This window comes from Pseudophryne corroboree, chromosome 3 (assembly GCF_028390025.1).
Source record: "Pseudophryne corroboree isolate aPseCor3 chromosome 3, aPseCor3.hap2, whole genome shotgun sequence".
NCBI lineage: Eukaryota > Metazoa > Chordata > Amphibia > Anura > Myobatrachidae > Pseudophryne > Pseudophryne corroboree.
The window spans coordinates 608,457,394-608,482,612 of NC_086446.1; the positions used below are offsets into that span (position 1 = coordinate 608,457,394).

A 25,219-nucleotide genomic window follows, 5' to 3' on the forward strand; every position below is an offset into this window, starting at 1 on the left:
AGCAGGACTTGGGGATTTGGTCAGGATTAATGGTGTCCTCAATGCTGAGAAATAAAGGCAGATACTTATCCATCATGCAATACCATCAGGGAGGTATCTGATTGGCTCCAAATGTATTATGCAGCAGGACAATGACCCCAAACATACAGCCAATGGGGTTATTCCAGGTTGATCATGGCCCTGCAAAATTTTGCAGGGCTACGATCATGACAATAGACATGCGGGGGGACGCCCAGCACAAGGCTATCCCGCCCCGCATGTCAGTGCCGCCCTCGCCCCCCCTCAGAAGTGCAAAAGCATCGAACAGTGGCGATGCTTTTGCACTTTAGAGTAGCTCCCGGCCAGCGCAGCTTTAGCGTGCTGGCCGGGAGCTACTCGTCGCTGCCCGGCCCGCAGTGGCTGCGTGTGACGTCATGCAGCCACTGCGGCCTGCCCACCCCACGGTCTAGCCACGCCTGCGCTGGCTGGACCGCGACCACGAAACGGCGGCCAAACGCCACTGTTCTGCCCCGTCAGCGACAGCCTCTGCCTGCATGCGCAGTTCTGACCCGATCGCTGCGCTGTTAAGAACTATCTTCAGCTTAAAGAAGAACAAGGAGAAACCTGTGTGCTTTTGCCAGCTGCTCCCCATTTTTGCATAAGGCATGTGAGAAAAAAAAAATCACTGATAAGCTGCAGCACCCACCGGCTTATCGGGGCGAATGCTATAGCCCCTAGCGAGACAATTTCACGCGGTAGCTGGATTCCCCCCATAGTCTTGATCCTGTACAGTAAGTCCAGAATATGCCCCCTCTTCATGGAATGCTAAAAATAATAGAAGTATAAACAAGTCTTTCAATTAAAACTTGTATTACAAGTTTTAAAACATAAAAGTCTTAAGAAATCGGGATCCGGTCTCTTGGTCGACAGTAACTAGGTTGACAATGTTTAGGTCGACCACTATTGGTAGACAGTAACTAGGTCGACAGGGTCTCTAGGTCGACAGGTCAAAAGGTCGACATGAGTTTTTAACTTTTTTTTTTTTTACTTTTTCATACTTAACGATCCACGTGGACTACGATTGGGAATAGTAACCTGTGCCGAGCGCAGCAGTAACGGAGCGAGGTACCTTGCCCGGAGCATGGCGAGCCATGCGAGGGGACACGGTGCACTAATTGGGGTTCTCGGTCACTGTACGGAGAAAACAACACAAAAAAAAACATTAAAAAACTCATGTCGACCTTTTCACCTGTCGACCTAGACCATGTCGACCTAGTTAGTGGTTGACCCAAACATGGTCGACCTAGATACTGTCGACCCTATGAACCACACCCTAACAAATCTGCTAAAACAAATGAATGGGTTGGGCTGAAATGCCGGTGGGCAGAATACCGACCGCGGCATCCTGCTGTTTACAATCCCGACAGAGGTCGGGAAGCAAGCTACCCCTCACTCCCTTACCCCAACCCTCCCTTACTGCAGCCTACCTTCCCCGGTGGTGCCTAACCCGCTCTCCCCGCAGCCTACAGCCTAACCTCCCCACACACACAGCCTAATGTCCCGGCAGTCACTCGATCGGGATCTCTGCTGTCGGGATGCTGGCGGCAGCATTGTGATCCTATTCGGGATGTCGGCGTCGGCATTCTGATCAGTGTCAGGATTCCGGTGTTGATCTTTTGGCAGTCCGAATCACAAATGAACAGCCTGCAAATGTACATGTCCAACACCACTAGTCAAAGGTAATATTTTCATTGGATATTGCAGTCTCGCCACTTCCACTGTAATAACACAAATCTGATTAAAGGGTACTAATGTAGTAGCTATTACTTGTTGATTATAGAAACGACAACAACAACATACAGTGCACAATGATTGTTTAAATCATTTCAGACTAAAAACAGAGCCAATCAGTATTAAAAAAAGACAGGCAATGAAGTAGGATATAATATATTCTATAGTATTGTTTTTATTTGGATTCTAATTAAGAATGCAATTTTTAAATTGTAAACATGTTAATGTAAACTAATGGTGCCCATACACTTGTGTGATTGAGCGCGGTGTGATATCTGAAGAAATTTCCGTGAGAAAAATCGTATCGAAAGTGTTTTTTTGTGCATTTGAAGCGCATACAATCATGCAATTTATCGCATGCCCCTTGCGACCAGGGTGGAGGGGAGTATCCAGGAAGTGAGCTAAATACCTCCAGATCACACATCGCAGTGCGATAAATCGAATGTGGTAAAAACAGCAATATTAAGTGCAGCACATAATATCTTGAGATGCGAGTTTTGACCAGTGTGTCCGCACATCGGCGGGGGGGCACAAGTGTCTCACAAGTGTATGGGCACAATAAGAGTTTTCTGGAATGGTTCCAGACCCAATAGTAGATGCAACATATAAACTTTATTACGTACACCTGCTTATTAATGAAATATCTAATCAGCCAATCGCGTGGCAGCAACTCAACACAAAAAAAGCATGCAGACACGGTCAAAATGTTCAGTTAATGTTCACACCAAACACCTTATTGGGGAAATAAAGTGATCAATCCACGGGTCCATCTTTCTTGTTGTCAGTGGTTCAGGCTAGTGCTGTAATGATGTGTGGAATGTTTTCTTCTCATACCTGAGGCCTTTTAATACCAATTGACAATCCTTTAAATGCCATAGCCAGAGTACCACTGCATACCATGTGCATCCCTTCAGGGCCACAGTTTGCCCATCTTCTAATGGCTACTTCTAGCAGGATAATTTGCTATGTCATAAAGCACATATCATCTCAAGCTGGTCTTAGGAACATAACATGAAGTTCAGTGTACTCCAATGGCCTCCAGTCACCAAATCTCAATCTAATAGATTGCCTTTGAGATACAGTAGAATGTGGGATTCACAGAATGAACGTGCAACTGAGAAATCTACAGGAATTGTGTAATGCTTTCATGTCAAAGTAAACCTGAATTTCTTAGCAAATCCATGCCACAAAGACTTCAGGTTGTTCTGTAGGAAAATAGTGTTACACCCTGTGCTAGAAAAGTGTATGCCATAAAAAAGTCATGCTAGTGTGCAAGGGAATAAAAAATAGGATTTTAGTTACCTACCGGTAAAACCTTTTCTCGTAGTCCATAAAAGGATATTGTGGGAAATCTAGTACAATGGGGTATAGACGGGGTCCAAAGGAGCCAGTGCACTTTAAATTTCTTCAACTGGGTGTGCCGGCTCCTCCCCTCTATGCCCCCTCCCACAGGCAGTTATAGGTAAAAACGAGAACAAAGAAAAATGTATACAGCGCTGATTGACACAGAGTAATGTACACAATAGATGTATTTAATATTTGTTAGAAAATGTTATACATATAAAAGTAAATAAACGAGCATAAAATCTATATCTCACAATTAAATCCTTTTGGTGGACTTTGAGGCCTTGTAGATACTAACACCAGTTAGCATATGCATGCCAAACATAAAGACAGTCATTAGTATGGACCAAGTGCAAAAAAGTTCATCCGATTGGATGTATTTACCACATCTGTGTTCCGGTTAGAAAGACTCCCATAGGCTTAAGTTCGTATAGCAACGACAACAGTTGGTGGGGTCCTGGTTCACAGTTTGATCAATGCTCCGTGTTTCAATGTGTGGAATCTCCTGAAGAGAATAGTGGGCGATGGCAATGCTAACAGTGGAGTCCTGGTCCACGGAGGAGCTCGGTTGCAAGGTCCTGACTGTAGTTAGTTGTTCATTGGTGGTGCTGGTCAACAAAAGTCCACCCAAGGTTTACACCTGACGCGTTTCGCTGCTCCAGGAAGCTTTATCAAAGGTGATATGATATTGAGACTGATATCCTTTTTATAGGGGAAGTGATCTCATAAGTGGAGATAGCTGGTGCTTAATTAGTGTAATAAACAAATTTCTTTAAAAACAATTCTAAAATAAATCATACTCTTACTATTCATAATAGGAAACTATCTGATTAAATATGAAGTAAAAACGAAGCTGGAGACGAGAGAAGGACCCAATGTTTTTTTATTTTTTTATTTATAATTCTTACAATACTTCCGATCATGTGATCCTTAGGTGTTTCTCACATGGAGGAGAGGGCCAATGAGGAAAGTTCTACAGGTCACATGAATATGTCATGTGATCTTTTGATCAGGAAGTAGAGTAGTCTGGGAGGTATTTCGTCCCGAGTTGGCACGCATGACGTCAGACCACGTGATCGGACAGTTGCCGACCACGTGACTGCAGTCACGTGTTGTTAGACACTAATCATGATACTTAGTATCCGGATGACGTTTTAGGTGCGGTTGCGGATATATATATTTCCACATTCACACATAGTCTTTCCGGGCTGCAGTGATGAGTTGTTTTTCCAATTTTGACAACAGAGACAATAGGAGACAAAAATATATTCAGAAATGGGACACAGAACAGGATATGGATCCCCAACCTGAGGAGAAGTCCCTTAGGAGTGACTTCCTCAGGTTGGAGGATCTTTTGAAGCTGGAGACTAGAAATTGGTTAGATGGTACTAACCTACATTAATATATAGACACCAAAATGATCCCACGTGGACTACGGATCTTTAAACCATCTATCTTTGGAGACAATAAGGATTTCCAGGATAGGTGGGAGAATACATTGGACAAATGCTCCCTAGCTCTCATGGAACTAGTAGTACAGTTCCGAAACGAGAATGTTAAAACAGCAACAGGAGAAATAGAATCCTTAAAGAAAAACTAGAACCATTTAGTACAACACAGGAATTTAAAGAATATGATAGGACACTTACTAAAAAATTACTAAAATCTGAACAAACAATAACAGACACCAATTGCAGAAAGTTTAAAAGGGACTTGGACGATTATAATAAAGGAGAAGTTAGATCTTATAGGAAAAGTCAGGGAAAACCCATCTATTATCAATCTCAAGAAAGTTCATCTAACTATATTGGGTCGAAATTTTATAGAAATGCCCCTCCTAGACGCCTGTAACTAAAACAACGAGATTCTTCTGATCAGTCCAGATCCAGGGAATATAGGCCCCAAAATACCAATGTAAGATTTTATCCCCGCTCAAAAGATGAGAGACCTGACGAGCGTCATCTAGGGGCCAGACCCAAAAAGAATCTAAATCAGAGGCCATATCAATCTAAAGACTCTATAGCTTCCCCAGTTTTTTTAGATCAGGATCGCCAAAGATCAAGGTGGAGAAATCGATCCCCCATAGAACAAACTCCAAAAAGAGGGAGAAGCATAAGCCAAGAGGGAGAAGGGGTGGGAAAAAAGAGAAACGTAAGAAATTAATAGCCCAATCTAACAGAGCAGAAACTTTGAATCCCACAGGAATTTTTAATCTGTCCAGTAAAATATTGAGTAAGGATGAAATCTCCCTTTTACAAAAGGGTTTAAAATTCTCTCCGGCAGCTGAACCTAATATTTTCAATCTGTTTGTGGACCTAAACAGGTTAATTCGAACCTTGTGCCGCAAAAGATTTTTTGCACAGAAGGGTTTAGATAAAGTTGAACCAAATCTGTCTCCAATCATTTTAGATGAGACAGATGACCCAATACTTCGAACTCTTGATGAATTATATCAAGAAAACCAAAATTGTACTGTACTTCCTACCTCTGAGCAAAAAATCTTTGATATCAATAGAGACCACTTTAAAACAAAATCTGATTTTTTTCCAATTACATCTAAAAGCAGTAATATAGAATGTTTCTATAGAACCACACTTGACAATTTTAGGACCATGTGTACAAAAAATACAAAAAACAATAGCCGGATAAAAAGCGATAACCTTAGGAAACAGGAGAAAAAAAGCTTTAAATAGGTTAATTAAAGACACTTCGCTGATTATCAAGGAAGCAGATAAAGGTGGCGGACTTGTCATTCAGGACAGAGTAGATTACATAAAAGAGGCCAATAGGCAATTGGAAGATCAGAGCTTCTATAAGAAATTGCCTAGAGACCCATCTGCTCTTTTTTCTTCTGGAAATTCTGGAAATTCTACTTCAAGAGGCGGTTGAGGAGGGGGGTTATATACAGGGAGGAATTTAGATTCTTATTCCCTTCATTCCCCACTATTCCCATTTACTATCACCTTCCCAAAATTCACAAGTCCCTCACTTCACCCCCGGGCCGCCCTATTATTTCCGGCATCAATTCCCTCACCTCCAACCTATCTGCCTATGTTGACAGTTTTCTTCAACCCCGGGTCTCTCTGTTGAGGTCACACATCCGAGACACCACACATTTCCTTCAATTAATACAAGACATCCAGTGGAAACCAACATATGCCTTTCTCACCTTGGACGTCCAGAGCCTTCATTCTAATATTCCACATAATCTGGGCGTTCAGGTGATAAAAGAAAAACTAGATCAGGATGGTGACCTCACAGAGAGACAGACAATTCATAACGGATTCCATTTCACACATTCTCCAGCACAATTACTTTCTTTTTTCTGACACTTTTTTTCTCCAAGTCATGGGAACGGCCATGGGAACCAGGTTTGCGACGGGATATGCCAACCTCTACATGGGAGCGGTCGAAGACCGCCTCATGTGGGGGGGCAACCACGGCGCTCACCTGGTTTTCTATGGCCGTTACATAGACGATCTGTTTTTTATTTGGGATGGGGACTCACAATCAGCACTCAATTTTGTCACTTTTCTCAACACTAATGAATTTAATTTAACTTTCACTCACTCGTAGCACTCCACATCTATCTCCTTCCTGGATGTGACCCTCAACATCATTGACGGCCGCATCCAGACTTCTAATTATACAAAAGTAGTAGGTAGTAATGCCCATCTTCATTTCTAAAGCGCTCATTATAATCCATGGAAGACCAATATTCCAAAAGGCCAATTTATGCGTATAAGAAGAAATTGTTCATTAGATTCCGTTTTCCAGAAACAAGCTTCCGATATGTTGACAGCTTTTGAGACTAGGGGTTACCCTAAAGAACTACTAGATAGTGCCTTAGAAGTAGTAAGTAGAATGGATAGGAATCAGCTTCTTAAAATTAAACCAAAATCTAAACAAAAATCTCAACAACACGAATTGTCCTTTATTTCTATGTTTAATAATTGTTCTAATGAAATTAAACAAATAATTAACAATAATTATAATATACTTAGGTATGATACAATTCTGAAATACCTCTTGCGACCCAAACCACGCTTTATTTTTAAGAAAAATCGATCTCTTGGTTCTTATCTAACCCCAAGCCTTATAAGGAAACCTTCTTTCAATGCACAATCCTTGTCTAAAAACATTAACCTTTGGTTCCCAAAACAAACTGGATTTTATAAATGCGGCAAAACGAAATGCATTACTTGTAAATATGCACTAAATAAAACTACAAAATTACCTAAAATAATTACTGATGGAGATATCAGCATTACCAGCTTTATCACATGAGACAAGCTGGGTAGTCTATGTTCTAATCTGCGGGTGCAATGCACTATACGTAGGTCGAACTACAAGATCGTTAAAAACACGCTTTACTGAACATAGGAGAAATATTCTTAATAAGACAACTAATCACAGCATTCCAAGACATTTTACTAAATATCACCAGGGGAATACGGAAACCCTAAGAATCATCGGTCTTGAGCATATTCCTCTCACTAAAAGAGGAGGTGATAGATTTGGAAGACTCTGTAAACAAGAGATATACTGGACTTTTCAACTAAATTCTTTATATCCTGTAGGCCTAAATCAAGCCCTGGAACTTAATACCATACTATAAGGTGTTTCTGCCACCTCATAACTCCCAAATACTCTTGTTAGATTGAGATGGTGAACATTTATTATGTGTTGTTCTCTTATTTTCCTATAATATTAAACACTAAAGATAAATGTTAGAAATCCTACTATCTATGTTTATACTAGTAGTGTAGAATATCTAAATATCTTCCTTAAATGACAGTTAAGCATTATAACCATTAATGCCCAAATTATTAGCGACCCTAGTAACCTAGCAACCATATCAAATAAGGGTATCGGGCTAATGCGGTTGTTCTTGTAGGTCACATGATCGGGAGTTTACTCGGTCATCTGACCTATTTCTGTATAGCCATATATTTACGTCCTTTAGCCATTTTACTCCATGAACTTACTTAACACTATACATTACCTGTTATGTATGCAAGTCTGGTAATGTGGCCGAGATTAGCCAATTTACTCTATGAATTCACTAAGCACTATGTATTACCCGTTATAGATGTAGGTCGGGTAATGTGGCCAAGATTCCACCCGGTCACATGATCCAGCAAAACTTTTCTAACCTAGCTATTTTTCATTTTTTCTTTTTGTCACGCTATTTATTAATTCTCTAATTATCAGTTTTGTTTCTGGTTTTTTTTGTTTGTTTTTTAAACACTAGTGCTAACTATGATACATTATTGGCATTATATTGCTGATCGATGTGTTTCATTTTGCTTTGTTCTAATATTTATTTTTATATTTATTTTTATCGCTAAGTGTATATCTTCCCCTTTATTTACGTATTCTATAACTTCTATTAAGCGATTAGTACCTTGGTTCTGGGGGAGAATCATATCGTTTGCTACAAGAACGCTAGTGTAATCTTTACAACATCATGGGTTGCTTAGCAACCGCACCGAAAACGTCATCCGGATACTAAGTATCATGATTGGTGTCTAACAACACGTGACTGCAGTCACGTGATCGGCAACTGTCCGATCACGTGGTCTGACGTCATGCGTGCCAACTCGGGACGAAATACCTCCCAGACTACTCTACTTCCTGATCAAAAGATCACATGACATTTCCATGTGACCTGTAGAACTTTCCTCATTGGCCCTCTCCTCCATGTGAGAAACACCTAAGGATCACATGATCGGAAGTATTGTAAGAATTATAAATAAAAATAAATAAAAAAACATTGGGTCCTTCTGTCGTCTCCAGCTTAGTTTTTACTTCATATTTAATCAGATAGTTCCCTATTATGAATAGTATGAGTATGATTTATTTTAGAATTGTTTTTGAAGAAATTTGTTTATTACACTAATTAAGCACCAGCTGTCTCCACTTATAAGAGCACTTCCCCTATAAAAAGGGTATCAGTCTCAATATCATATCAACTTTGATAAAGCTGCCTGGAGCAGCGAAACGCGTCAGGTGTAAACCTTGGGTGGACTTTTGTTGACCAGCACCACCAATGAACAACTAACTACAATCATGACCTTGCAACTGAGCTCCTCCGTGGACCAGAACTCCATTGTTAGCATTGCCATCGCCCACTATTCTCTTCAGGAAATTCCACACATTGGAACACGGAGCATTGATCAAACTGTGAACCAGGACCCCACCAACTGTTGTCGTTGCTATACGAACTTAAGCCTATGGGAGTCTTTCTAACCGGAACACAGATGTGGTAAATACATCCAATCGGATGAACTTTTTTGCACTTGGTCCATACTAATGACTGTCTTTATGTTTGGCATGCATATGCTAACTGGTGTTAGTATCTACAAGGCCTCAAAGTCCACCAAAAGGATTTAATTGTGAGATATAGATTTTATGCTCGTTTATTTACTTTTATATGTATAAAATTTTCTAACAAATATTAAATACATCTATTGTGTACATTACTCTGTGTCAATCAGCGCTGTATACATTTTTCTTTGTTCACCTTGGTCTAAAAGGGCTTGACTACCCCTTATTTTTACAGCTGCTAGGATAAACCACTCATCACAGCGCCTGTATATATACTTGATATATATATTTCCACATAGGTAAAAACGTCCCCGAAGGAGAAAGGACATATGAGAGAAGGAAATATGATAAAGAGTGGTGAGATTTACATACCGGCACACCACTAACATAAACAACCAGCAACGGTTGGTAACAACAACAGCTGAGCAGGTAACCACATAACAAGAACCTGCAGAAAAGTCAACGCACTGAGGCGGACGCCCAATATTCCTTATGGACTACGAGAAAAGGATTCACCCGTAGGTAATTAAAATCCTATTTTCTCCAGCATCCATAAGGGATATTGGGGGAAATCTAGTACGATGGGGACGTCCCAAAGCTTCCAGAACGGGCGGGAACGTGCAGAGACGTCTGCAGCACTGCCTCCCCAAACTGGGTATCCTCTTTGGCCAGGGTATCAAACTTGTAGAACTTCACAAAAGTGTTCGTCCCCGACCAGGTAGCAGCTCAGCAAAGTTGTAAGGCCCACTGATCTCGTAGAATGGGCCTTCAGAGACTTAGGAACAGGTAAGGCTACCGACACATAGGCTTGTTGAATAGTAAGCCTAATTCAACGAGCAATGGACTGCTTTGAAGAAGGACAACCCTTCTTCTGTGCATCATAGAGAACAAACAAAGAATCTGTCTTTCTGATCTGAGCCGTTCTCTTGACATAGGTCTTCAAGGCTCGCACAGCATCCAATGACTCTGGAGGAGCAGAAGCGCCAGAACCAGACGGAATCGCAATAGGCTGATTCAAGTGAAACGCAGAGACAACCTTCGGCAGGAACTGCTGCCTAGTCCGGAGCTCTGCTCTGTCCTCTTAAAAGACCAAGTATTGACTTTTACACGACAAGGCCCCCAATTCCGAGACACGTTGAGCAGAAGCCAGGGCCAGTAACATCACTGTTTTTCACGTGAGGTACTTGTCTTCTACCATCATCAGATGTTCAAACTAGGAGGACTGTAGAAAATCCACAACTACATTCAGATCCCAAGGTGTCGTAGGCAGCACAAAACGAGGTTGGATGTGGAGTACCCCTTGCAAGAATGTCTGAACTTCTGGCAACACTGCCAATTTCTTCTGGACGAAAATGGAGGGGGCTGAAATCTGGACCTTAATGGAACTCAGACGTAAGCCTTTATCTACACCAGCCTGCGGGAAACGCAAGAAACATCCCAAGTGAAACTCAGCAGGCGGATACTTGCGCTCCTCGCACCAAGAGCCATATCTCCTCCAGATACAACGATAGTGTTTTGACGTCACCGGTTTTCTTGCCTGAACCATGGTAGCAATAACCTTTTTGGAAAGGCCCTTGTGAGCTAGGATGTTCCGCTCAACCTCCATGCCGTCAAACGAAGTCACCGTAAGACCGGGTAGATGAACGGTCCTTGTTGAAGAAGGTCGCTTCTCAGTGGCAGAGGCCAAGGGTCTTCGACGGACATGTGCAGAAGATCTGCGTACCACGCCCTCCGAGGCCAATCCAGGGCAATCAGAATTGCCTGGAATCTTTGATTCCCGATTCGCTTTAGCACCCTTGGGAGCAATGGAATCGAAGGAAACCGGTAGACCAGCCGGTAAGGCAAAGGCGACGCCAGTGCATCCACTGCCCTCGCCCGAGGGTCCCTGGTTCACGAGCAATACCAGGAAAGTTTCTCGTTGAGACGAGAAGCCATCATGTCTATGTGCGGGCAGCCCCACCAGTTGATGACCTGCTGGAACACCTGCTGGTGGAGACCCCACTCCCCCGGGTGGAGATTGTGACGACTCAGTAAGTCTGCTTCCCAGGTGTCCACACCCGGAATGAAAATTGCTGACATGGCTCTTGCACTTCTTTCCACCCAGAGGAGTATCTTTGACACCTCTCGCATGCAGGCTCTGCTTCTTGTATCTCCTTGTCGATTGATATACGCCACCGCCGTGGCGTTGTCCGACTGTACCTGGATCGCGTGATCCCTGAGCAGAGGAGAGGCCTGAGGCAGAGCATTGTAGATCGCCCGAAATTCCAGAATGCTGATCGGAAGGAGGCTTTCCTGGGTTGACCACCTACCCTGGAACTGCGCCCCTTGGGTGACCGTTCCCCATCCCGTAGACTCACATCTGTCGTGAGGAGGGTCCAATCCTGAATCCCGATACTCCGGCCTTCCAGTAGGCTGGAGGACTGTAGCCACCACAGGAGGAAAATCCTGGCCTGAGGTGACAGCCAAACCATCCGATGCATCTGTAGATGTGATCCTGAACACTTGCTCAGGAGATTCAACTGAAATGTTCTGGCATGGAACCTCCCGTACTGGCTCGCCTCATATGAGGCGACCATCTTCCCCAATAATCTTATGCAAAGATGGATGGACACATGAGAAGGTCGGAGCACCATGCGGACCATCTCCTGAAGTGTTCTCGCCTTGTCCTTTGGTAGGAACACCTTCTGGGCCCCAGTATCCAGCAACAGCATACTCATCAGGCGTACCTGCGGTTTGCCCTGTTGGACAATCACTTCCAATTCCAGTGCCGGTATGCTGTTGCCCAAACAGCATACCGAAAATAACAAACAGAAAAAAGAATTTGAAGAAAACTCTCTGGAGCTCGGGAGAAGATGTGTATCCTCTCCTAAGGGCCCTTTTTTCTAAACTGCCTGGGGGAGGGGACATAGAGGGGAGGAGCCAGCACACCCAGTTGAAGAAATTTAAAGTGCACTGGCTTCTTTGGACCCCATCTATACCCCATCGTACTAGATTTCCCCCAATATCCCTTATGGATGCTAGAGAAATGTGTATATGTAGCATATGTTCTACAGCACCACCAAAATTGTTACATGGGGGCGGATGTAATGCCGTCCAATTTGTCCAGAGGTATGGATTCTCGACCGAACTCGGATGGGTTTTTAAAGGGGCATTAATTTACAAGGCAAAACCATGCATTGTAAATGACTGCCACTTTAAAAAAACGTCTGAGTTCGGCCAGGAACCCGCATCTCCGGCCAACTTTGACAGAATTACATCTGGCCAATGGTGTAGGGACATTATTTGTGTAGTTTTGGATACCAACCAGTATACATATTAATAAATAAAAGGCTGCCTAGAGACAGAGGGCGATATCCTATATACCGTGGTAATTTATTGTGGCTAATTACCACCATTGGGGCTATCCAATTAGCCCCGATGACGCCGATTATTAGGGATTTGGTTTCACCTGCCTTAGGAAGGCAGAAGGGTGTAGTAGGATATGCCAGTGGCCGGGCTCCCGGCGGCCAGCATACCGGCGCCGGAATCACAACTGCCGGCATGACAGCTGGGCGAGCACAAATGAGTCCCTTGCGGGCTCACTGCACTCGCCACACTGCGGGCATGGTGCCACGCTATCTATTCTCCCTCCAGGGGGTTTGTGGACCCCCAAGAGGGAGAAAAGGTGTCGGTATGCCGGCTGACGGGATTCCGGCGCCGGTATACTGTGTGCCGATATCCCAACAGCCGGCAAACTGAAGACCACCCAGGCAGAACCATAGTTGAAATAAGCTGGCTTTTGTCCGGGAATATACATAGGTCTGCGACTTACGTGGATCCTGTGTATTTTTGTGCTAGAAACAATTTTTTCAGCTGAAAAAAAAGGGGGACGGGGGGGAATTGGTGAAAAAAAAAGGGGGACGGGGGGGAATTGGTGAAAAAAAAAAATAGCAAAAACCCCTGGTTTTCCACAGATGAAAACCTTTCAGTGCTACTGGATAACCCCCTGAGACAGAAAAAGGCTATGAGATGAATGTAGACATTTCGGTTTCTGACAATAGCAAAACGCTACAAAATTAAGTGCGCTTCTTAAAATGAGGGTGCAGCCTAATTTTTCAACAACAACAAAGAAGAAGTTACAGAAAAGGGAAAAGGTGTTTACAATGTGCATGTGAGAACCAAGTAGGACTGCAAACTCTTAAGTGCAGCTCCTGACAGATCTACATCATAGGGAGATTGTTAAATTACTGCTGACCTTTGTGTTACAGCCTACCATTGTGAACTGCAACAAAGCCTGTTTATACAGAACTTTGCAAGAGCCTTTTATCCCAGGTAGTTGCTAGGCTACCACATTCAGGTGTATAAATCAGGAAAATGCCTTTGTAGAGACTTCAGATACCTTTCCCTCCTCTGTGAGCTCATGTCAGCTCTGAAATATAATACCAACAGACCTGAGACAGAAAAGGTCCTGAAAACAGCACTTAAAAATAGGTGCAAGAGAAACAAACCTGATAGTAAAGATTACAAACACATTTACAAATACATTTGGTGGGGAGGAGACGGACACTAGAAGGTACTAGCTGGTACAAACAGAGAGCTCTGCTGGTACATTCTTTACATTAGAGAGACCAAAAAAAAAAAATACATTTCAAGACATGACCGAAGGCAATGAAATCCAAAGTGTATTTAAGCTTAAGTACCAGAAAAAAGCAAATCCATAAGTAGATATTTTTATGTACTGACGCACAAGTGCAACTACTTTTAAAGATGCGTGCCAGTCAGTAATAGTAGCATGTGCATCTGTTTTACACCAGGTGTACATCACATACACTTGTGTCCAGTTTTTTCCCCACTTCAGAAGCTACATAATGTATTCAATATATGACATTAGTAAAATTGCTAAAACCCCTCCAATATAGCAGAAACAACTCCAGTCTTCTGTACAAAAATAAAAAGGTTTTTGATAAGACGCATAATGTATGCCCAAGTGCAGAAGGGTCAGTTGGACATTTTCTATCAGCCAGTCACAAGTGGTTTAGTAGTGATCCTGGAATTGTTTTCAGCAGTCTGCCATTTCTACCTGCCTACAAATAGGACTCACTGATGCATATGCATCTGATTTGCAATTATGCCAACACACTACTACAGTATTCTGCCTACGTTAGCAGAATCCAGATGGCAGCTGGCATAAATGGCAGTATCGGGCAAATCTGCATGGGCCCATATGCGTGTGTGTGGCCACCTTTCTGGTGATGCAGGCTCACTCTCACTTTCTGTCTAGATGAGCACTGTTTTCCCAATTTTAAAGCACAACAGTTTAACCTGGGGCAACCTTGTTCTCCCTATTCTAGGTAATTAGAGAAGTAGACAAAGAATTCTGTAACATAATCGGCTAGCTGATATTAACAAAGATATTATGAAGGTATAGCCTTACAGAACTGTAATACAAACTTGGACGTATACCTACATGGGGGTCTCCTATTCTTGCAACAGAAAACCAGGACATTTGTGCCGCCTGGCATTTGCTTAGTCCGCAAAAGCTGCACCAGACTTCCTTGTAGGTGCCAAATGCAATAAACACAGAGTCCCAGCCCCCTTCAGTTACTCTGGCTGCAACAAGCGTTTCCAGGCTTCCAGCAAGAAGAAACTGGACCATCCCGGGGTATCAGACACACTGGTAAATATACCACAAGGAAATATAGTGGAAACAAACAGAATAGTTCTACTGCGTTTGGTCAAAAAGTGCAAAATGATTTTATGGGTAAAGCAAACAATGTATCAGAAACCTAGTTCTGCCCTGACATACAATGTACTACCAACGTATGGTTACGTGACTGACAGCACTGCATCCATACTGGCTCCGCATCCAGTCACACTGTCAGGACTTGTGCACTTACTCCTGTAACACACTGGGATAAGCAGAACATTCACAATGTATCAAAATGATGGCAAATTAAACAAGCCAGCATTTTTATTTTATTTTTATTTTTTTATTTGAGGTAATAATGCTAAGTAGAATATAAAAATGTTAATTATTTGATGTTAAAAATATTGAATGGATTACAGCACCTACACAATTATTTGGGTTTGGTATATTTTGTGGACATTCATCGTGACAACATTCATAGCGTCGATACGAGAATGTAGACATGTTTGTAATATCGACATACTCAGTATATTGACATTGTCAACATTCTTAATTTTGTCACTGATGAAAGACAGACATGGTTAGATTGTCTACAAAACAGTGCGTTCCAGTTCACAGCATCCCTTGCCTGGTAGTGAGGTTTCAGCAATATCTTCTGGAGCCAGCGGTCAACTGATTGTGACTTTCTGGGCGTCATGTAACTTTACCAGCTGTAAGTAATCCTAACCCTCCCAGTAGGCCAAATGTATTCCTCCCCCAGTGCCTTACCCTCACCATAGCCTAACCTTAAACTCTTCCCCTAGTGCATAACCCTCCCCCTAGTCCCGGCCTGGCCAACCTGTGGCTCTCCAGCTGTTGTAAACCTACCAAGTCCCAGCATGCCCTGCCACAGTTTTGCTATTCGGGAATGCTATGATTGTGGCAAGGCATGCTGGGATTTGCAGTTTTTACAACAGCTGTAGAGCCACAGGTTGGCCAGGCCTGCCATAGTGCCTAACCCTCCTTTCCTATAGCCTAATCCTTTTTCAACAACGTCAACATGACTGTCGACATTGTGGTGTTGACATTATGATTGTCAACATAGTGACTTCATTACAATTATTTTGCTATATCTTTAGCCATGATCCATTTTAAGATACAGTTTATTAAATTAAATTACACACTGGAAAGATTATAGTGACCAATAATTTAAAGTCAAACCATGCGGCCAAATTCACATATCACACTCCTGATTATCAAACTGCAGAAGACTCAATATCTACCTACAATATGGATGTTCATTACAAAAAAGGATATATACATATACGTATATATTATTATTTGAGATTTTTAATATCATCATCATCATCATCATCATCGTCATCGTCTAACTTACACAATTAGAAGATAACTTTACGTTTGCAAAATATACTCGGAACATTGCAGTAAGATGTAAAGGCTGCTTGTAGCAGCAAATAGAAGGACTTGGGCATCTATTAGTCAAACAATTACATGCTACCTGAGATCAGCGCTGCTGGAAAGCAAATATATATGATACCCACTTACCGAATAAACCATCACACAGAAGCCTCATACATGTTTAATATGTCCCCACCCGCACTTGAAATGTTAGTAACAAGCTCATATGACATACCTCTACCAGCTCTGCTTTACATTATTCATAAAATCATTACGGCAGTACAGTAAAGTGATTTCTTACTTTATATAGAGAACAGTGGGGGAGATGTATGAAGCAGAGAAACAAGTGGAGAAGTTGTCCATGGTAACGAATCAGCTTTGAAGTAACATTTATCAAGTGCAATAAGATTATATGTTGCTGCTGATTGGTTGCTCTGGGTAACTTCTGCACTCTCTTCACTGCTTGATAAATCAACCCCATTGTACCTAAGGTGGCATCTAAATATACAAACTTCTATTTAATCCCTTACCTGACAAATAATATTCTATAATAAAAGTTAAAAAAAGGAAAAACGCAAAATAAAAGAAAGTGTTGATGTATATTTAAAAAAGAGGAAAACACCATTTTGCTTGAGAAAATGGGGCTTCTCCGATGGCAGCAGGGCTTTGCGCGATACAGCATCATGGTAGAATTACTTCCCCTTGTTTTAGCAAGAACCTTGAAATGTGGGATCACACCACTCCTCTTTATAAAAGTTACTGGGAAAGTTTGTATTGGAGATAAAATAGTTGATGTATCAAACAGTGAAAAGAGTGGAGAAGGAATTCCCCCTCTTCCAGACCTGCTATCACCGCCCTGAGAGACTCCATCTTGAACTTGAACTCCTTTAGAAAGGGGTTCAATGATTTTAGATTCAGGATAGGCCTGACCGAACCATCCGGTTTCGGTACCACAAAAAGGTTCGAATAGTAACCCTTTGTCAACATGTGCGGTGGTACCGGCACAATGACTTGTGCCTCCACCAGCTTTTGGACAGCGTCCTGTAGCACTGTGCTGTCCTGCAACAGAGTTGGTAAGCCCGACCTGAAAAAACGATGAGGAGGGAGACTTTGAAATTCCAGCCTGTATCCCTGAGAGACAATATCTACCACCCAGGGATCCAGGCCGGACGAGACCCAGACCTGAGTGAACTGTCTGCGTCTCGCTCCCACAGGCCCCACTTCTGGGTCCTCCCATCCACCGTCATGCGGAGGACTTAGGGGTAACTGAAGCTTTTGTTCTTGGGAACCTGCAGCGGCAGGTTTCTTGGACTTAACCTTACCTCCCCTTAAGAAGGTATTGGATGACTTGGCCTTTCTGGTCTTGTTGGGCCGAAAGGACTGCTGCGTAGCTGAGGAGAATGATCTCTTCGGAGCAGGAGCTGTTGAGGGGAAGATACGGAGACTTACCCGCTGTAGCGGTAGAAATCCACGCGTCTAGGGCTTTCCCAAAGAGAGCCTGGCCTGTATAGGGTAGCGACTCCACACTTCTTCTGGATTCCGCGTCGGCTGACCACTGGCGGAGCCACAGTCCCCGACGAGCTGAAACAGACATGGAAGAAATTCCCACAGCTATGAAACACAGGTCCTTCATGGATTCTACTGTGAAACCTGCAGAATCATGAATGTTGCGTAACTACAATGCAACCTCATCCCTATCCATCGTATCCAAATCCTCCATCAAGGCAGCCGACCACTTCACTATTGCCTTTGCAATCCATTCACTAGCAATAGTGGGATGTAATATGGCCCCTGAAGCAGTGTACACTGATTTCAGAGTATTATCAATTTTCCTGTCTGCCGGCTCCTTTAAGGCGATAGATCCCGGTACCGGTAAAACCACCTTCTTTGAGAGTCTGGATACAGATGCGTCAACAATAGGCGGGTTTTCCCACTTTTTCCTATCCTCCTCAAGGAAAGGAAAATCTACCAGAATCTTCTTAGGAATCTGAAACTTCTTTTCAGGGTTCACCCAGGCCTTTTCAAATATAGCATTCAGCTCTTTTGACGCAAGAAATGTTAGCGAGGCTTTCTTGTTTTCAGTGAAGAAAGCCCCCTCAACCTGCTCAGGTATGTTATCATTAACATTTAACACATCGCTGACAGCCTCTATCAACAACTGTACCCCCTTTGCGTGAGATGCGGACCCCCGCAATACATCTGTAGTGTCAGAATCGGTATCCGTGTCGTTCTTTGTTACCTGCACAAACGCACGTTTGTGGGGGTATATTGTGGGGTGACCCGAAGTACCCGACAAGGGCCACACCGACACAGAGGACTGGGTTGCTGACTCATTACTGGCAACCCTGTCAGAAATGTGAGAAATCCAAGTCCTGATAGAGGGAACCACTCTGGTTTCCTTGCTGGAATCTGTGCTAAACCAGTGCTAGCCCGATTGCATGGAATGGGATCATCCTGAGAGGATAAATCCTCTGCAGCATATGACACTGTATCCCTGGACATTGCTGCTAGTGACATGATGGGGTAAGACAGAGTTTCCCCCCAAGAATGGCAAGAGAGAGACAGAGATTGGAGCCAACGCACACTAGCGCCTAAACCAAGGAGAATACCCATTTCCAGCGCTGACTTGTGCACCTTAATAGGACATACAGTCAAGTAATTAGCCTTCCCTCCCTTCTACAACCCCCTGGTACCGTTACAGTAAACTGGAGCTGCTGTGGAGGGATCAGGATCTTCCTTCAGCTTGTCAGCATGTAGGAAAATGGCGCTGGAATGCTGCCGGTCCGCTCTGATGAGAAGCTCCGCACCCTTCCCGGCGCTGTCTTCCCCCTCTTCTGAATTTAAATTTGGTCTGAGGAGTTGTGCTGGCTGGGATCACTGGGGCCCAACAGGCTTGCTGACCAAAAGTGAGGGGTAAGCGCTGGCCCAGGGCGCCCTTCACAGCGCCGTACAGTGTGCCTCTGGTACCGTCCGGAAGCACGGTTAATACCGCGCTCCCTCCCCTGTTGCTGCCATCTTCACACCGGCCCCCCGCTTGCTAAGGGGGTCAGTGACTAACTCACCACTTTCTTCAGCTCTGTAAGGGGTTGGCGGCATGCTGCTGGGGTGAGCGATTCCCCTGCGGCGGAGACCGATCAGCCCCTCTGGAGCTCAGTGTCCAGTCAGCGGAGTCAGTGGCTCAGACCCCGCAGGGCGGTCACTGCTCCCCCCCTTAGTCCCGCGCTGCAGGGAGGCTGTGCCAGCAGCCTCCCTGTAAAATAAAAATAAAAAAACCCTCTAAAACTAAACTTTATTAGGAAAGCTCAGGAGAGCTCCCCTAGCTGTGACCGGCTCCTCCGGGCACATTTTCTAAACGGAGTCTGGTAGGAGGGGCATAGAGGGAGGAGCCAGCCCACACTCAAACTCTTAAAGTGCCAATGGCTCCTGGTGGACCCGTCTATACCCCATGGTACTAATGTGGACCCCAGCATCCTCTAGGACGTTAGAGAAATGGGGCGAAGTATGGTAAAAACTGTGTGTGATAAGGTGGAGAATAATTTACAAAGGGGCATAGGGGCAGATGCATTAACCTGGAGAAGGCATAAGGAAGTGATAAACCAGTGATAAGTGCAATGTGATAAACACACCAGCCAATCGGCTCCTAACTATTAATTTACATATTGGAGCTGATTGGTTGGTGCGTTTATCACCTTGTACTAATCACTGCTTTATCACTTCCTTATGCCTTCTCCAGGTTAATACATCTACCCCAGAGTTACAAAACACACAAAGAAAAAGTGATCACCAACTGGCTCCTTCTACTGTCACTGTGAGGAGCACTGCGGAATAATTACATACTGTACAATTAAAATGCCATGAGCGATGTGGAGTGATGTTTTTAATACTTTGCTTATGAAAACAGCCATTTACTCAAATCAGGTCAGATTTTTCTCCATATGCAGTGTCTGTATCTGTCTAACATTATCCACTTAAAATAAAAATTCCTCCAAAATGGTGTTGATAGTAGAATTGTATACAGTAAGGCTACAACAAAAACAGGGCATTCCCATCATCAGTAAATATAGCACAATAATGTTTAGATACATTGTCATGGAGACCAAACCAGCAAAGGTTAATACAGTAAAATTAATCTAGAACCGGCCACACACAGGCTGTTCCGCCATTCACCGTGAGTGCTGGGCTTTGGATGAGATCTGGGTATTGGCCGGACTATTTAGCGTATTTGGAATACGATCAGACAAAGAGGCCAATAGCTGTTTTTTGTGGTCACCCTAAGACCACAATAACCAACAAACCTGATAATTATCATCTCGACAATGCTCGGGCCACACACCTACACAGGAATCTCTGGCCAGCATAAGTAACTATTAAAATGTCACTTAATCACTTCTAAATAGAGGGTTCTTAATGGGGGTCTACAAAGAAGTGTTTTTCTTTCTTTTTAGGTTTAGTTACAATTGCTATTTTCTGTGTTACTGAGGTTAAAGAGCAAGTGAAACCAACATTTAAAATGAATAACAAACGCTGTTGTTATAATGAACTACAGTAGGTAATATACTTAAAACCTCTGTCTTTCAGATTATTTACTGCACATTGCACTGGCTTTGTATTAATTTGAAAAGCCCTAATAAACAGTTTAATTATATTAAAAAACAAAACAAAAAAAACACACATCTGGACTGTGTATACTAAACTAAATATGTTCCCAATACAGAATTTGTGTTCCCTAAGGTAGTCCATTGTTGCTTACAAGCGAGGTGGTTTCATCACACTGGAGGTATTTCTATGTAAGAATGGGACATGGCCAGTGATTCTGAAGCGCTATACAGCTTCAAACTCCCTTCTCCTATAACATATATTGCCCCAGCTGTTTGGAGAAGTGACCACTGGCAGGTACAGCACCAACTCACTGCAATGTGTGGAACATCTCTTCCAACTAAAATAAGGACTGTCCAACTTTGGATGTAGATGACCACTGGCCTCTTCCACTCCTTCCCCTAACATGGCAACCTACTGCAGAGGAGTTCCTCTAATTAGCATGCAAATTTTGAGAATGTTTTGTAGGCTTGTACTGTGTGGATTGGTGGATTTATAGGTGGGAACTGGGTCATTTATGTTACATTCATGTAAATTGCTTCATTCTCAATCATCTCACCTGTATGAGATACCACCGGGGCGCTGTCCTATAAATGTGGGAGGGGCCAAAGTAAAGTGATTCTTAGAACAGCTACAGTGAGAAAGAACGGAGAAATAATATTTCATAACATGGAACATTACTAAAAATGCCACTTAGGGGGACATTTACTAAGCAGTGATAAGAGCGGAGAAGTGAGCCAGAAGAGAAGTTGCACCATCAACCAATCAGCAGCTCTGTATAATTTTATAGTATGCAAATTATAGATGTTACTTCAGTGCTGATTGGTTGCCATGTGCACTTCTCCGCTGGCTCACTTCTCCGCTCTTATCACTGCTTAATAAATGTCCCCCTTAGCCTTGTAATAACTTATGAATTCCCTTTCATACTAGAGAAAATGAAGTAACATTTAACAATGCTTCTCCAATGCAAATCGTTACTGCTCACTAAACTAACAATAGAGAATGTGTTATTACAACATCTCCAGGCTACAAGCGGTTTATTGTACAGTTCATATAGAAGACCTGCAGGCTGCCAATTTGTTTCTGTTTATCAAACAAACCGCCAGCAGTAATGACATGTAATATTGTGGTGAGCCCGTCCTGCGTGTGTCTTAGGAAGTGAGAGGGCCTATTTTGAAGTTGTGAATAAGCTCCTGGAAACGTGGCTTTAGTGGCAAAACAAAACTGTAGTCTGTGAAATGCTTCTCTAACCACACACAAACCAGTTGTATTCAAAGTACCTGGTGTTTCCCAACTCAGGCTAAGTAGCATGTAGGACCTAGTCATCTGGAGATCTTCCTCTCTTTCAAAAGAAAAATAACCACCAATGGTACTATTCATTCGCATTCTCCTTGATGCCTCCCACTAGTAATCATAACAACACTGCTTGCTGTCCCCGGACTTAGCTGCCACATGCTTCACATTTTTGCACATGAGAAAACAGCTGTAGCCAAATTATGCCTTTTCCTTCCTGACTTCAGCATCTGGTGCCTCTGTTTCTCCAAGTAACCTTGCTCATTTAGTTTTGCTTTGAGAAGGAAAAAACATACATAATAGATTTTGATGTATGGAAACAATGACTGCTTTATTAAGAATAAAGAACAGATTTTACTCATCAAGACTGGTTGACGACAGTATTTCATGGTCTGTAATCCTTTCAACAGGCGCCATTGGTTTTTGGGGCTGCGCAAATATTTGTAACTTCTGCAAAATCTTTTTTTTTTTTTTTTTTCTGTTTTACACAAAATGCAACATGAAAATTTACCAAAAGAGATTACAGTTAGTGGTGTGAAATGTGATACCGTTGGATGGAGTGTAGTATGGTATGCCGGCGGCCGGGCTCCCGGCGACCAGCATACCGACGCCGGGAGCCCGACCGCCGGCATACCGACAGCGTGGAGAGCGCAAATGAGCCCCTTGTGGGCTCGCTACGCGCGCCACGCTATTTATTCTCCCTCCAGAGGGGGGTCGTGGACCCCCACGAGGGAGAAGGTGTGTCGGGATTCCGGCGCCGGTATACTGTGCGCCGGGATCCCGACATTCGGCAACCAGAAGACCACCCCCTTGGATGATGTACCTTCCCGTGACCCTTTACTACAGTGCATGCAGGCTACTTATATTCAGGATACTATGGACCTTTAAGCTACAAGGTTAAATGATAATCAATCATGAAAATGCTGTTTTGAAACACACATTTAACAGGACAAAGCTGCCTTGCAGTTAATGGATATTAACTTATGGCTATAATATTTCAGTTTGAAATTGGGGCATTTTTAAAAAGGAAAGATATGACAATTTTTGTTTAAAATAAAAATAAAAATGAAGACATCTCCTCCAATAGATGAATTAGCAGCAATGACTTCAAATAATCTTATTGGCTGCCTTCCGGTGGAAGATAAGCAGATAAAGTTGTTTCTAGACTGCATACAGTACCACATATTTTAGCTGACTTCTCAATTTGGTTTTTGAAGTAGCCTACTTAGGGTATGTACCCACTTGCATTTGTAATGTTTGGGGGTTTTTTATTGGCCGTTTTGTATTCTATTCATTTATTTATTACCAGTTATTTATATAGCGCACACATATACCGCAGCACTTTACAGAGAGAATATTTGGCCATTCACATCAGTCCCTGCCCCAATGGAGCTTATAATCTATATTGCCTACCACATGTACACGCTAGGGTTAATTTTGTTGGGATCCAATTAACCTACCAGTAAGTATATTTTTGGATTGTGGGAGGAAACTGGAGTAACCGGAGGAAACCCACGCAAGTACGGGGAGGATATACAAACTCCGCACAGTTAAAGCCATGGTGGGAATTGAACCCATGACCTCAGTGCTGTGAGGCAGTAATGCTAACCATTACACCATCCGTGCTGCCCCAATTATATCAATATATGTATACATGTATATTATATAAATATACCATATGGTTTACATTTGCTTAACTTGCGTTAAATACACATATAATGCATCATTTTAAAGTTACTGGGAGAGAAATAGAGGAGTGCAAATGGTATTTTTCACCTCAGATGTAAAGGAGGGAAAAATACATATATTTGCATTTTATCTCAAATCAACTGGGGGAAAAAAAATTGGAAGGAAAAGCCTGTAACTGTTGTGTGGATATGTAGATGCAGGGTATCCAGACTACAGGTCAACAGGTACAAAAGGTCGTCAGGTTCAAATGGTCGACGTAGTACACTAATTAGTGTGCCCTGTGCTCTGACAGTGAAATCGACACACACAGGAGAAACTGTCGACCACTGTGTCAATCATTTTCCATGTCGACCTTTTCATGCGTCAATATTTGGTAACTGTTGACCTTTTACATTTCAACCATTTTGGGTTGACCTATGGACTGTCGACCTAATAATCTACACCCATATGCACAACCACCAAGAGCTACTTACCTATGACAGCCAAAAGAGTGCATTAGTAAGTATGGATGCAGGGTGTCCGTTCTGATCATTCACAGCTGTACACTAATAGCACAGGCAATGCAGGGTGGCAGTGGCTGTGCCAAGTTCTGTAAAAGCTGCAGGAGGCGCCCTGAAGTAAAAAGAAGCCCACTGCAGGCTTCTATGATCTACTGCTGCGTCCAAAGGTACAGCATTGGATCAACTGCGTGAACATCGAACATATGATCAACCAACAAACTACTCAGGATGTCCGGCAAAATCAGGGACACAGCCACTGGCTTTGGCACGCCAAGAAAATGGGGCAGACACATCTCAGTTTTCTTGAGCGCTCTCCGTGACCACCCCCAAACGCCAGTAGCCTGTCAATCATGCTGCAACTTTTAGGACACTGTGATCAATCACAAAACAGAGCTTTACCTATATATCGCAGGTATGTAAATCTCTGATCAGGCCGGTATCCGTTCACATGGTCGACCATGTTATGGTCGACAGTCATTAGGTCGACCACTATTGGTCGACATTGACATAGTCGACATGGACACATGGTCGACACATGAAAATGGTTGACACGTGAAAGGTCAACACATGAAAAGGTCGACGTGAGTTTAACTTTTTTTTCTTTTGGGGAACTTTTCCATCCACGTGGACTACGATTGGAACGGTAATCTGTGCCGAGCGAAGCGAAGGCACC

The 25,219-nt window shown here is 43.1% G+C and overlaps 1 protein-coding gene across 1 annotated transcript in view; it reads right to left on the minus strand.

The window, feature by feature from the left end:
- The window catches only part of STOX1 (storkhead box 1), a 93,680-nt gene that overhangs the window by 20,579 nt on the left and 47,882 nt on the right, over positions 1-25,219 (minus strand). The gene's annotated exons all lie outside the window — the stretch shown is intronic.